Genomic DNA, 13,490 nt, shown 5'->3' with positions numbered 1-13,490 from the left:
TCTGTGCTGTAAATACTGAGACAGATGGAGTGGAAGGAGAGGGAAGGGAAGTAGATAGAGAAAGAGACACAGATAGTGGGAGAGAGAGACACACAAGAATGTTGCTGAATGCAATCTGGTAACATGATGGTTAATGTTGTATTTATATTCCTGGTCAAAATGCTGGTGAATTAATTTCATTCTCTTTAACCCGGGTTTGCTGCTGATTAGAGATTTAAACCATCCTTTAGGTCATTTTTTCTGAATATTTGGGAGACATTAAACCTTGTTTTTGTGAAGTTTATTGATGAAAGCTAAACTGCGTGTTGGAGTTGCTGCGAGAATCATCGCTGGTCTCTGTGATTGGGTGTTTATTCGGTGTGAATGATTTGTTCATTGAGCCCCGGGTCGATGTGGAGTCCGGGATTGGGTGCAGTGCCGCCTGTCGCCGCTTGGTGGCGCCAGACTCCACTCTTTGAAGTTGCCGAGTTGAACTAGTCCTTAAAGCGACAGCATCAAAAAGCGGCAGAGAGACCCGCTAACTCACTCTCATTGCACACTAAACCATCTCTACTTGCTCTCAGATACACTCTTCTCTACTGCAGCTGCTTCATGATGATATGACTACAACTGTTTTGAGTGGGAGATCTGAAACAGACACTTTTAAAATCGGTACTGGTATCAGTCAAGACTGTGCCTCTCTCCCCCGCCCCCCACCTTAAACCAGCTTATATTTCACCCCTCTCCTAACTTTACTTCAGTTCTGTTGAAGGGTCATGTGGACCCGAAATGTCAGCTCTTTTCTTCTCCACCGATGCTGCCAGACCTGCTGAGTTTTTCCAGGTAATTCTGTTTTTGTTTAAGACTGTGCGATAGCTGCCTTATGTTTTACAATCTACCCGACAGTGACTATTCACCTCATCAAAGACCAACTGCCCCCTGGGGTGAGTATTAAATACCACCCCGATGGAAAACTCTTTAACCTCAGTCACCTCCATGCCAAATCTCAAAAATTCGCTGCTTCAGACGTACCTGATCTACAGATTGAGGATGAGGCAGTCTCGTTGTCCACTCTGCACCAGATTTACAAGCCACTGTCCATCTCTTCAATTCTGCACACAAGGGACTCACCCTGTCCTTGAACGTTGTCAAAACTAAACTCATATCAACCCACACCTGGCCAGCCAAATATTCCACCTCCCATCTCTGTTGTTTTTTTATTCATTCACAGGATGTGGGCTTTGCTGGCTGGACCAGCTTTTACTGCCCATCCCTAATTGCCCTTCAGAAGGTGATGGTGAGCTGCCTTCTTGAACCGCTGCAGTCCATGTGGTGTTAGGGAGGGAGTTCCAGGATTTTGACCCATCTCTGTTGAAGGAGAGACTCTGGAATTTGTTCAGCACATCCCATACCTTGGCAGCCACCTCTCCCAAAAGGCCGTCATTGACGAGGAGATCGAACACCAGATCCACCTTCTACAAACTACACCAGCGAGTGTTTAACAACAGAGACCTCCACAAGTCAACTGAAGTCCTAGTGTACAGAGCAGTTGATTTTTTTTAACTATTTGTTTATGCAATGTCAGCCTTGCTGGCTGCGCCAGCATTTATTTCCCATCCCCAACTGCACTTGAGGGGAGGCGATGGCGTAGTGTTGCTGGGCCAGTAATCCAGAGACCCAGGGTAATGCGCTGGGGACCCGGGTTTGAATCCCACCACAGCAGATGATGGAATTTGAATTCAATAAAAATCTGGAATTAAAAGTCTAATGATGACATTGTCGATTGTCGTAAAAGTCCATCTGGTTCACTAATGTCCTTTAGGGAAGGAAATCTATCATCCTTACCTGGTCTGGCTAACATGTGACTCCAGATCCACAGCAATGCGGTTGACCCTTAAAAACCCTCTGAAAAAGCTGAGCAAGACACTCAGTTATATCAAACCGCTACAAAGTCTCAATAAAGTAATGAAACCGGACGGACCACCCGGCCTCGACTTAGGTACCAGAAACAACAACAGCAAACTCAGTCCTGTCGACCCTGCAAAGTCCTCCTTACTAACATTTGGGGGCTGGTGCCGAAATTGGGAGAGCTGTCTCACAGACTAGTCAAGCAATGTCATCCTCATGGAATCATATTTTACAGATAATGTCCCAGACACCACCATCACCATCCCTGGGCATGTCCTGTCCCACCGGCAGGACAGACCCAGCAGAGGTGGTGGCACAGTGGTATACAGTCAGGAGGGAGTTGCCCTGGGAGTCCTCAACATCGACTCTGAACCCCATGAAGTCTCAAGGCATCAGGTCAAACATGGGCAAGGAAACCTGCTGATTACCACGTACCGCCCTCCCTCTGCTGATGAGTCAGTGCTCCTCCATGTTGAACATCACTTGGAGGAAGCACAGAGGGTGTCAAGGGTGCAGAATGTACTTTTGGGTGGGGGATTTCAATGTCCATCACCAAGAGTGGCTCAGTAACTCAGTCCTAAATGACATAGCAGCTAGACTTGTTGACCTCATCCTCACCAACCTGCCTGCCGTAGATGCATCTGTCCATGACAGTATCAGTAGGAGTGACCACCGCACCGTCCTTGTGGAGACGAAGTCCCATCTTCACAGTGAGGATACCCTCCATCGTGTTGTGTGGCATTACCACTGTGCTAAATGGGATAGATTTCGAACAGATCTAGCAACTCAAAACTGGGCATCCATGAGGCACTGTGGGCTATCAGCCAATTCAATTCACTCCACTTGATATCAAGAAACAGCTGAAAGCACAGGATACTGCAAAGCCTATGGGCTTGACAATATTCCGGCAATAGAACTGAAGACTGTGCTCCGGAGCTTGTCACGCCCCTAGCCAAGCTGTTCCAGTACAGCTACAACACTGGCATTTACCCAGTAATGTGGAAAATTGCCCAGGAATGTCCTGTACACAAAAGGCTGGACAAATCCAACCTGGCCAATTACCACCTCATCAGTCTACTCTCAATCATCAGTAAAATGATAGAAGGGGTCATCGACAATGCTATCAAGCAGCTCTTGCTTAGCAATAACCTGCTCACTGATGCCCAGTTTGGGTTCCACCAGGACCACTCAGCTCCTGACCTCATTACAGCCTTGGTTCAAACATGGACAAAAGAGCTGAACTCCCGAGGTGAGATGAGAGTGACTGCCCTTGACATCAAGGCAGCATTTGACCGAGTGTGGCATCAAGGAGCCCTAGCAAAACTGGAGTCAATGGGAATCAGGGGGAAAACTCTCCACTGGTTGGAGCCATACCTAGCACAAAGGAAGATGGCTGTGGTTGTTGAAGTTCTGGAGCACAAGTCTTCAGTTCTATTGCCGGAATATTGTCACGGCCTTTGCAGTATCCAGTGCCTTCAGCTGTTTCTTGATATCACGTGCAGTGAATCGAATTGGCTGAAGACTGGCACCTGTGATGCTGGGGACCTCCAGGGGAGGCCGAGATGGATCATTCATTTGGCACTAATGGCTGAAGGTGGTTGCAAATGCTTCAGCCTTATCTTTTGCATCATTAAGAACGAGGATGTTTGTGCAGCCTCCTCCTCCACTGAGGTGTTTAATTGTCCACCACCATTCACGACCAGATGTGGCAGGACTGCAGAGCTTAGATCTGATCCTTTGGTTGTGGAATCGCTTAGCTCTGTCTATCACTTGCTGCTTATGCTGTTTGGCACGCAAGTAGTCCTGTGTTGTAGCTTCACAAGGTTGACACCTCATTTTTAGGTATGCCTGGTGCTGCTCCTGGCATTCCCTCCTGCACTCTTCACTGAACCAGGGTTGATCTCCTGGCTTGATGGTAATGGTAGAGTGGGGGATATGTCGGGCCATGAGTTTACAGATTGTGGTCAAGTACAATTCTGCTGCTGCTGATGGCCCACAGTGCCTCATGGATGCCCAGTCTTGAGTTGCTAGATCTGTTCAAAATCTATCTCACTTAACATAGTGGTAGTGCCACACAGCACGATGGAGGGTATCCTCAATGTGAAGACGGGACTTCAGCAACCACAATGACTGTGCGGTAGTCACTCTTACCGATACTGTCATGGACAGATGCATCTGGGACAGGCAGGTTGGTGAGGATGAGGTCAAGTATGTTTTTCTCTCTTGTTGGTTCCCTCACCACCTGCCGCAGACCCAGTTTAGCAGCTATGTCATTTAGGACTCGGCCAGCTTGGTCAGTAGTGGTGCTACCGAGCTACTGTTGGTGATGGACATTGAAGTTACCCATCCAGAGTACATTCTGTGCCACCCTTAGTCCTTCTCCAAGTGGTGTTCAACATGGAGGAGCACCGATTGATCAGCTGAGGGAGGGCAGTATGTGGTAATCAGCAGGAGGTTTCCTTGTCCATGTTTGACCTGATGCCATGAGACTTCCTGGGGTCCGGAGTCGATGTTGAGGACTCCCAGGGCAATTCCCTCCCAACTGTATACCACTGTGCCACTACCTCTGCTGGGCCTGTCCTGCTGGTGGGACAGGACATACCCAGTGATAGTGATGGTGGAGTCTGGGACATTATCTGTAAAGTATGATTCCGTGAGGATGACTATGTCAGGCTGTTGCTTGACTAGTCTGTGAGACAGCTCTCCCAATTTTGGCACTAGCCCCCAGATGTTAGTTAGGAGGACTTTGCAGGATCGACAGGGCTGAGTTTGCTGTTGTCGTTTCCGGTGCCTAGGTTGTTTCATCATTGACTTGTCTTTTTTTAGCAGTTGGATACAACTGAGTGTCTTGCTTGGCCATTTCAGAGGGCATTTCAGAGTCAGCTACATTGCTGTGGGTCAGGAGTCACGTGTAAGCCAGACTGGGTAAGGACGGCAGATTTCTCTGGATTACTCGTCCAGTGACAATACCGCTCCACCATCACAAGGATTGGATCATTTTATTCCAACCCCCTGGCAATGTGCAAGGTTTAACACAACCTGCAGCAGCCACCAGAGCACTTCTGCCTCTGTGGTTACTTGATAACAACAGCTTGACCTCAGTTCCATCTCTTTGACAGTCCCAATCACTTGCAAGTGATGTGCAGAGAAAGATTGTGCATTTATATATCACCTTTATGTCGGAAAGATCCCAAGGCACCTCACAGGAGTGGCTTTCAAATAAACTTTGAAATCGACTCACAGGGATATATTGGGACAGATCCACTGGTTTGTTCACAGAGGTCGCTTTAAAGGAGCCTTTAAAGAAGGAGAGAGGTTTAGGGGGCGGAATTCCAGAGCTGAGGGCCCAGGCAGCTGAAGGCACAGGTGCCAATATGGGAGCGATTAAAATTGGAGGTGTCAAAAGGCCAGAACTGAAGGAGGTCAGGGGTCTTGGAGGATTGTAGGGCAGGAGGAGGTGGCAGTGGTAGGGAGGAGTGAGACGGCCGTTTGGAATTGAAAACAAGGATGAGAATTTTGAAGATGTTGCTGAACAGGGCATCAGTTTAGCTCAACAAGCAGAAGTGGTCATCATTGACCGGCACTTGCTGCCAGTTCAGAATCTGGCAGAAGAGTTCTGGTGAATCAAAAATTGTTGACAGTTAATTCAGTGTTTTTGGTAGTGACTGTGAAAGTGTCAACTGTGGATGAATGGGCAGCACATTCACCTCTGGATTCAGAAGGTTGAGGGTTCAAGTCCAGGGCCTTGAGCACAAAACCTACGCTAATACTCTCATTGCAGTACTGAGGGAGTGCTGCACTGCCAGAGGGTCAGTACTGAGGGAGTGCCTCACTGCCAGAGGGTCAGTACTGAGGGAGTGCCGCACTGTCGGAGGGTCAGTACTGAGGGAGCGCCGCACTGCCAGAGGGTCAGTACTGGGGGAGCGCCGCACTGCCAGAGGGTCAGTACTGAGGGAGCGCCGCACTGTCGGAGGGTCGGTACTGAGGGAGCGCCGCACTGTCGGAGGGTCAGCACTGAGGGAGCGCCGCACTGTCGGAGGGTCGGCGCTGAGGGAGCGCCGCACTGTCGGAGGGTCGGCGCTGAGGGAGCGCCGCACTGTCGGAGGGTCGGCGCTGAGGGAGCGCCGCACTGTCGGAGGGTCAGCGCTGAGGGAGCGCCGCACTGTCGGAGGGTCGGCGCTGAGGGAGCGCCGCACTGTCGGAGGGTCGGCGCTGAGGGAGCGCCGCACTGTCGGAGGGTCGGCGCTGAGGGAGCGCCGCACTGTCGGAGGGTCAGCGTTGAGGGAGCGCCGCACTGTCGGAGGGTCGGCGCTGAGGGAGCGCCGCATTGTGCAATGTAATCTGGGATTTTTCCACTCATTCCCCTTCTCCTTTGAGTGTAATTTGAGTTCACATGAAGAAGCTGCTACATATCTTCTGTTTTTGAGTAGATAGGGAAAATCTGGTCCCACTGGTGGAAAGATGGGGATCAAGCGGGCACAGATTTTGGCAAAAGAAGCACCAGCACCATGAGAATAAACCCTTTTTCACGCAGCGAGTGGTTAAGGTCTGGAATGCGCTGCTTGAGTGTGTGGTGGAGGTCAGTTGAATCGAGGCATCCAAGAGGGAATTGGATTATTATGTGAAAAGGAAGAATGTGCTGGGTTGTGGGGAGAAGACTGGGGAGTGGCATTAGGTGCATTGTTCATTCAGAGAGCCAGCACACGTTCGACGGGCAGAATGGCCTTCTTCAGTTCTATAACAACCCTGTGATTCTCTAAAGGTGCCACTTGACCCCCATCTCCAGCTAACCCAGAGAACACAGGGCCCTCAGTGCCCCGGACACCTCAGTAACACTCCAACTTTGCGCATTAACTAAATCGGATTGGGACCAGGAGTCCGTTTCTGTTGAGTCAGAAACCTGACGTCGTAAAAGTTAAGAGAAGAAAATAAATGGAAAGAAAACACACAGTCCCACTTGAATCAAGATAAACACCCTCTTTATTTGACAGGTTGATAGAAGTTTACATCCTGCCACCTGTGTCCATTGTGTGAGAATGGAGGAGTGGGCGGGGGGCGTTGCGGAGAGGTGGGGGGAAACGGGCTTTTGTGGAATTATTCAGTCCTGGGCACAAAGCGTCTCTGTTCTGTCAGCACTCGAGCTACGAGTGAGACAATGTCAGAATTCAGAATGGAGGGTACACACAATTTCTACCCCACTCCAGCCCACCCCACCCAAAGCAGGTTAAGAACTGACATGGTCCAGATGTTAAAGAGGGCGGGAAAGAGAAGGTTTTTCAACAAGCACTTGTGTTCCCTACAACAGTTACTTCAATTAGAGCCCTCGCCACAACTTGTGTTAAGAAAAGCAGGGAGTATAGCCCAATAGTGTTGGTGAATCACTGGTGTCAGGGCAGGGGAGGAGGGACGTGGGGGTCTGGTGGGTCTGGCACTCCCTGTGCACACACATGGGCAGCGCGTCCACACGGAAATGTTTTAAAATCCATTGATCGGAGGCTACACCAACATTCGTTGCCCATCTCCAACTGTCCCTCAACTGATGACAGTTAAAAGTCCACCACATTACCATGGGTGTACAGGTCAGATCAGCCAAAAGCGGCAGACCCCTCCCCCCCCCCCCCCCCCAACCACCAAAAGCACACCAGTCAACCAGATGGGCAACCAGGCGATAGTTTTGTGGTCACCATTACTGGGACTAGCGTTCAGTTCCAGACTTTTAAAAAAATTAATTGAACCTAAATTCCACCGGCTGGCCATGGTGGGGCCCTAGCGCTAAGCCAGAGCGCTAGCCTGGGCTTCCGGACCACCAGTCCAGCGACACCGCTACTGCCACAACACCGCCTCCCCTAATATTGAATGTCCAACATTGGATGTGATTCCACAATTAGACAACATTTGCTAAATAAATCCTCGATGTGCTAAGGATTACGCTGACAACCAATTTAAGATCATCAGTCTGGCGCGTTTGCGTGTACAGGAAGCTACATATATTAATTTGCAGGCAGAAAGAATGTGCACACATTATGCCTGTTTCAGCTAAACAAAATAAGCGACAGCCATTCATTGACTGATTCCTCAGGGCGATGCCTTGTCAAGCTGCCTGCTTTAAATTTCAGACAATGCTTGGCAGTTAACTGTCAGCCACCATCAGTGGTGCATTCTCCATGGCAACGCCACTCGCCAACCAATCCGCATTCTCTTCACATACAGTATAAATTGTTGTTTCCCCCCCCCCCGTACATTGATATTCTTGCAAGTGTCCTGATGAGTGCAACACGGAAAGCTTCAACATGTCTCTTTTTTCAGCGCTACTCCAGTCCCATATTACCAAACGACTGTTTAAATATCAACTGTCCACCCAGATTATGTGAGGTATGTCAGTCAGACTGCTGCCCAACCACGGTCAGGTGTGCAAAACGGTCAACCAATCACAGTCAGGCATGGGAGACTGCTGCCCACCATTGGTCAGTTTCTTAAGGACAATCTGTCAGCCGTATATTCATCAGGAAGAATTCTGATCCTGATCCTACCTAAAAGGGCGCTGGAGACGCTTAACCCTTCCTTAGTTGGTAAGTAGTGGCAGTGTACACAGAGCAGGGAAGCGCTAGGCTCAATCCCTGGTCTGTGTCCAGTTGGCTGGCTTGCATTTGGGGTGCTGTTAATGGGATCAGCCTCACTGAGCTCTGGGCACGCCCAGACTCCTGCTCCTGTGAATCTGAATGGGAGTTGTAAAAAAAAAAGTCAGGGGAGGAGGGGGATTCAGATCGACTATTCCCGCCCACACCCTGCCAGACACTCAAATGTCCGACCTCTCAGAAAATGAATGCTTACCTAGCTGCAGTACAACAGGCCTACGGAACTAAGCAACATCTGGAGAGGAGAGCAAAGAAATCCGTCTGATCCCAGGAAGCCCACTCCCCATCTTACTGAGTGAGGAGGTTGATTGCATCATTACCCACATTCTCTGCCTGCACAACAACAATCACTGTTTGTCTACAGTAGCTCATTGGCTGTAGCGATGTATGGAGTGTTAGGGTAATGTCTTAAATTTCCTCCCATTATAACAATGACTACACTCGTACTGCACTTTGTGACATCCTGAAGTTGTGAAAGGTGCTATATAAATGCAAGTTATTGCTCTATACAGGTACAACTCCTTCCCTCCCCATTTCCATAACCACCTCCAGCCCTCCAAGAATCTACTGCTTCTAACTCTGCTCTTCAGTGAATCCCCCATTCCCTTCGCTCCACCACTGGCGGCCGTGCCTTCAGCTGCCTAAGCGCTGGAATTCCCTCCCTAAACCTCCCTGCCTCTCTCTCCTCCTTAAAAGCTCTCTCTTTGACCAAGCTTTTGGTCACCTGTCCCAACGTCTCCTTACGTGACTAGGTTTCAAATCTTGTTTACGTTCTTGTGAGTCGCCTTTGGGGACGTTGTTAGAGGTTTTATATAAATGCAAATTGTATTGGTCTCCCACCAGGGCCAGTGAAATGATGAATCGACACAGAGTAAATCTCAAACTCCAAGCCCAGCAAAGCTGTAAACAACTGCGCTCCACCATCTTGTGTAAGGCATTAGTTAGGCCTCATCCGGAGTACTTTATCCAGTTCTGGGCACCATACTTGAGGAAGGTTGTGAAGGCATTGGAGAGAATACAGAGGAGATTCACAAGAATAATTCCAGGGATGAAGAAGTGTAGCTATGAGGATATTTTGAAGATGCTGGGACTGTTTTCCTTGGAGAAAAGAAGGCTGACAGGAGACTTGATAGAGGTATTCAAGATCCTGCTTTTTATTCATTCGTGGGATGTGGGCATTGCTGGCTGGGCCAGCATTTATTGCCCAACCCTAATTGCCCTTGTTCAGAGGTCATTTAAGAGTCAACCACATTGCTGTGGGTCTGGAGTCACATGTAGGCCAGACCAGGTAAGGATGGCAGATTTCCTTCCCTAAAGGGCATTAGTGAACTAGATGGGTTTTTACAACAATCGGCAATGGTTTTATGGTCAGCATCAGACTTTTAATTCCAAATTTTTATTGAATTCAAATTTCACCATCTGCCATGGTGGGTTTCGAACCCCAGTCCCCAGAGCATTACCCTGGATCTCTGGATTGCTAGTCCAGCAACAATATATGTCGAGATATTCACTACGCCATCACCTCCCCCAAAGGGAGGGGTATGGACAGGGTAAATAGTGAGAAACTGTTCCCATGCAAGAGTACATCAAGAACTAGAGGGCACAGATTCAAAATAATTGGCAACAGGAGTGAAAGTGATGTGAGGAAAAACTTTTTCACCCAGAGGGTGGTTGGAGTCTGGAACGAACTTCCTGGGAGGGTGGTGGAGGCAGGTTCGATCGAGGTATTCAAAAAGGAATTGGATTCCTACCTGAAAAGAGAGAATGTGCAAGGTTATGGGGACAAGGCAGGGGAGTGGGACTAGGTGGAATGCTCTTTCAGAGAGCCAGTGCAGACTCAATGGGCCGAATGGCCTCCTTCTGTACTGTAAAGATTCTGTGATTATGCATCATTTAAAAAAATATATATAAATATACATCAGCAACAAGATTCAAGGGGTTTGACATAAGTTACATTGCTGGACTTTTAAGATTATCTGACAAGACTCGGGGAAATTCAGAAATCCCGATAATACCTGCTGTTGGATGGGGGGGATGGTGTGGTGCTGGTATAATGATTAGGAACAGAGTCCCATAGGAACAGAATGAAGCAATTCTACTCTATGAGACTGTTCTGTCATTCATTTATGTCACAGTTGAACTGTATCTCAATCCCTCAGGTCCTGATGTGCTTACCCAGTCAAAACCTGTCAATCTAAGGTCTTCAAAATGTCACTAGATCCCAGGAATCCACAGCCTTTTGTAGGGGAGAAAGGTTCCAGATTTTCATTACGCTATACATGGACGGAAGCTTGTATATGTTGGGGTGGGGAAGTGGGTGGAGGGTGTCTGTGGCAGCAACAGACTATACCACATAGCCCAAGGACGCTCCCTCTTGAGGTCAGAGGTTTGCCAACCGGATATTTGGGGTAGCAGGAGGTCCACAGGTTTCTCTCCCACCTGAGGTACAAGTGTCCGATGTGGCTCTGAGTGAGTCAGCCACACTTCAGAAACCTGAGCACAAAATCACCCCAGTGCAGTACTGCTGAAGTGCTGCACTGTCAGAGGTTCAGTACTGCTGAAGTGCTGCACTGTCAGAGGTTCAGTACTGCTGAAGTGCTGCACTGTCAGAGGTTCAATACTGAGGGAGTGCTGCACTGTCGGAAGGTCAGTACTGAGGGAGTGCTACACTGTCAGAGGGCCAGTACTGAGGGAGTACTGCACTGTCGGAGGGTCAGTACTGAATGAGTTCTGCGCTGTCGTCGGGCCAGTACAGAGGGAGTGCTGCACTGTCGGAGGGTCAGTGCTGAGGGAGGGTCAGTACTGAGGCAGTGTGGCACTGGCAGTGTCAGTACTGGGGGAGTGCTAAACTGTCGGAGGGTCAGTACTGAAGGAGTTCTGCACTGTCGGAGGGCCAGTACTGAGGGAGTACTGCACTGTCGGAGGGTCAGTACTGAAGGAGTTCTGCGCTGTCGTCGGGCCAGTACTGAGGGAATGCTGCACTGTCGGAGGATTAGTACTGAGGGAGTGCTGAATTGTCGGAGGGTCAGTACTGAGGGAGGGTCTGTACTGAGGGAGTGCTGCACTGTCAGAGGGTCAGTACTGAGGGAGCGCTGCACTGTCGGAGGGTCAGTACTGAGAGAGCGCTGCACTGTCGGAGGGTCAGTACTGAGGGAGCGCTGCACTGTCGGAGGGTCAGTACTGAGGGAGTGTTGCACTGTCAGAGGCTCAGTACTGAGGGAGTACTGCACTGTCAGAGGGTCAGTACTGAGAGTGTTGCACTGTCGGAGGGTCAGTACTGAGGGAGTACTGCACTGTCGGAGGGTCAGTACTGAGGGAGTACTGCACTGTCAGAGGGTCAGTACTGAGGGAGCACTGCATTGTCAGAATGTCGGTACTGAGGGTGTGCTGTATTGTCGGAGGGTCAGTACTGAGGGAATGCTGCACTGTTGGAGGGTCAGTACTGAAAGAGCATTACACAGTTTATCCTGGTTTGTAAATGAATTGTGCAATGTAATCTGGGATGTTGCCACCCATTCCCCTTCTCCTTTGAGTGTAATATGAGTTCACATGAAGAAGCTGCCACATTTCTGCTGTACATGATTCTCACTCTTCTCCCCAGCTGAGGGAGCTGCGAGAGGCGGCCGCCTGCTGCAGTAAGACTCCGAGAGATGGCTGCAACATGCCCTGACAAATAGACCATGCCCCGTTTCCATGGCAATACCATGTCTTGAGAATTCAGCACACTTTACAACTAAAGTAATAAATCATTCTAGCTTCTAAATCTTAATTTCACACTTCATTAGAACACACTGACACTCACTAGGGTACGGGTCCCACACACACTGACTCTCACTGGGGTACAGGTCTCCCACACACTGACTCTCACTGGGGTATGGGTCCCACACACACTGACACTCACTAGGGTACGGGTCCCACACACACTGACTCTCACTGGGGTACGGGTCCCACACACACTGACTTTCACTGGGGTACGGGTCACACACACACTGACTCTCACTGGAGTACGGGTCCCACACACACTGACTCTCACTGGGGTACAGTTCCACACACACTGATTCTCACTGGGATACAGGTCCCACGCACTGACCCTCACTGGGGTACGGGTCCCACACACACTGACTCTCACTGAGGTAAGGGCCCCACACACACTGACTCTCACTGGGTAAGGGTTCTACACACACTGACTCTCACTGGGGTACGGGTCCCACACACACTGACTCTCATTGGGGTACGGGTTCCACACGCACTGACTCTCACTGGGTAAGGGTCCCACACACACTGACTCTCACTGGGTAAGGGTCCCACACACACTGACTCTCACTGGGTAAGGGTCCCACACACACTGACTCTCACTGGGTACGGGTCCCACACACACTGACTCTCACTGGGTAAGGGTCCCACACACACTGACTCTCACTGGGGTACGGGTCCCACACACACTGACTCTCACTGGGTAAGGGTCCCACACACTGACCCTCACTGGGTAAGGGTCCCACACACACTGACTCTCACTGGGTAAGGGTCCCACACACACTGACTCTCACTGGGTAAGGGTCCCACACACACTGACTCTCACTGGGTAAGGGTCCCACACACACTGACTCTCACTGGGTACGGGTCCCACACACACTGACTCTCACTGGGTAAGGGTCCCACACACACTGACTCTCACTGGGTAAGGGTCCCACACACACTGACTCTTGCTCGGGTACGGGTCCCACACACATCGGGCAGAAATTTTTGCTCAGGGAACAGGCATGTGCCCGACGCACTCGAGCATGAAATGACGCGCATTGACATCAGCCGAGTGTACCAGCGCCAATGCAGTCGTGCAATAGTTGTTGGGGGGCGTGCGCCAGAGTTAGCTGTGTGCCCAACAATAATTAAAAGGCTTGTTATGGCCATTAAATAATAAATTCAACTAAATTTTTTCACTGCGCATCCAACCTAACGTTTAACGGGCAA

The sequence above is a fragment of the Cetorhinus maximus genome, chromosome 10 (genome assembly GCF_964194155.1).
Source record: "Cetorhinus maximus chromosome 10, sCetMax3.hap1.1, whole genome shotgun sequence".
In the NCBI taxonomy this organism is placed as follows: domain Eukaryota; kingdom Metazoa; phylum Chordata; class Chondrichthyes; order Lamniformes; family Cetorhinidae; genus Cetorhinus; species Cetorhinus maximus.
Note: the sequence above shows the minus strand (reverse complement) of the source record.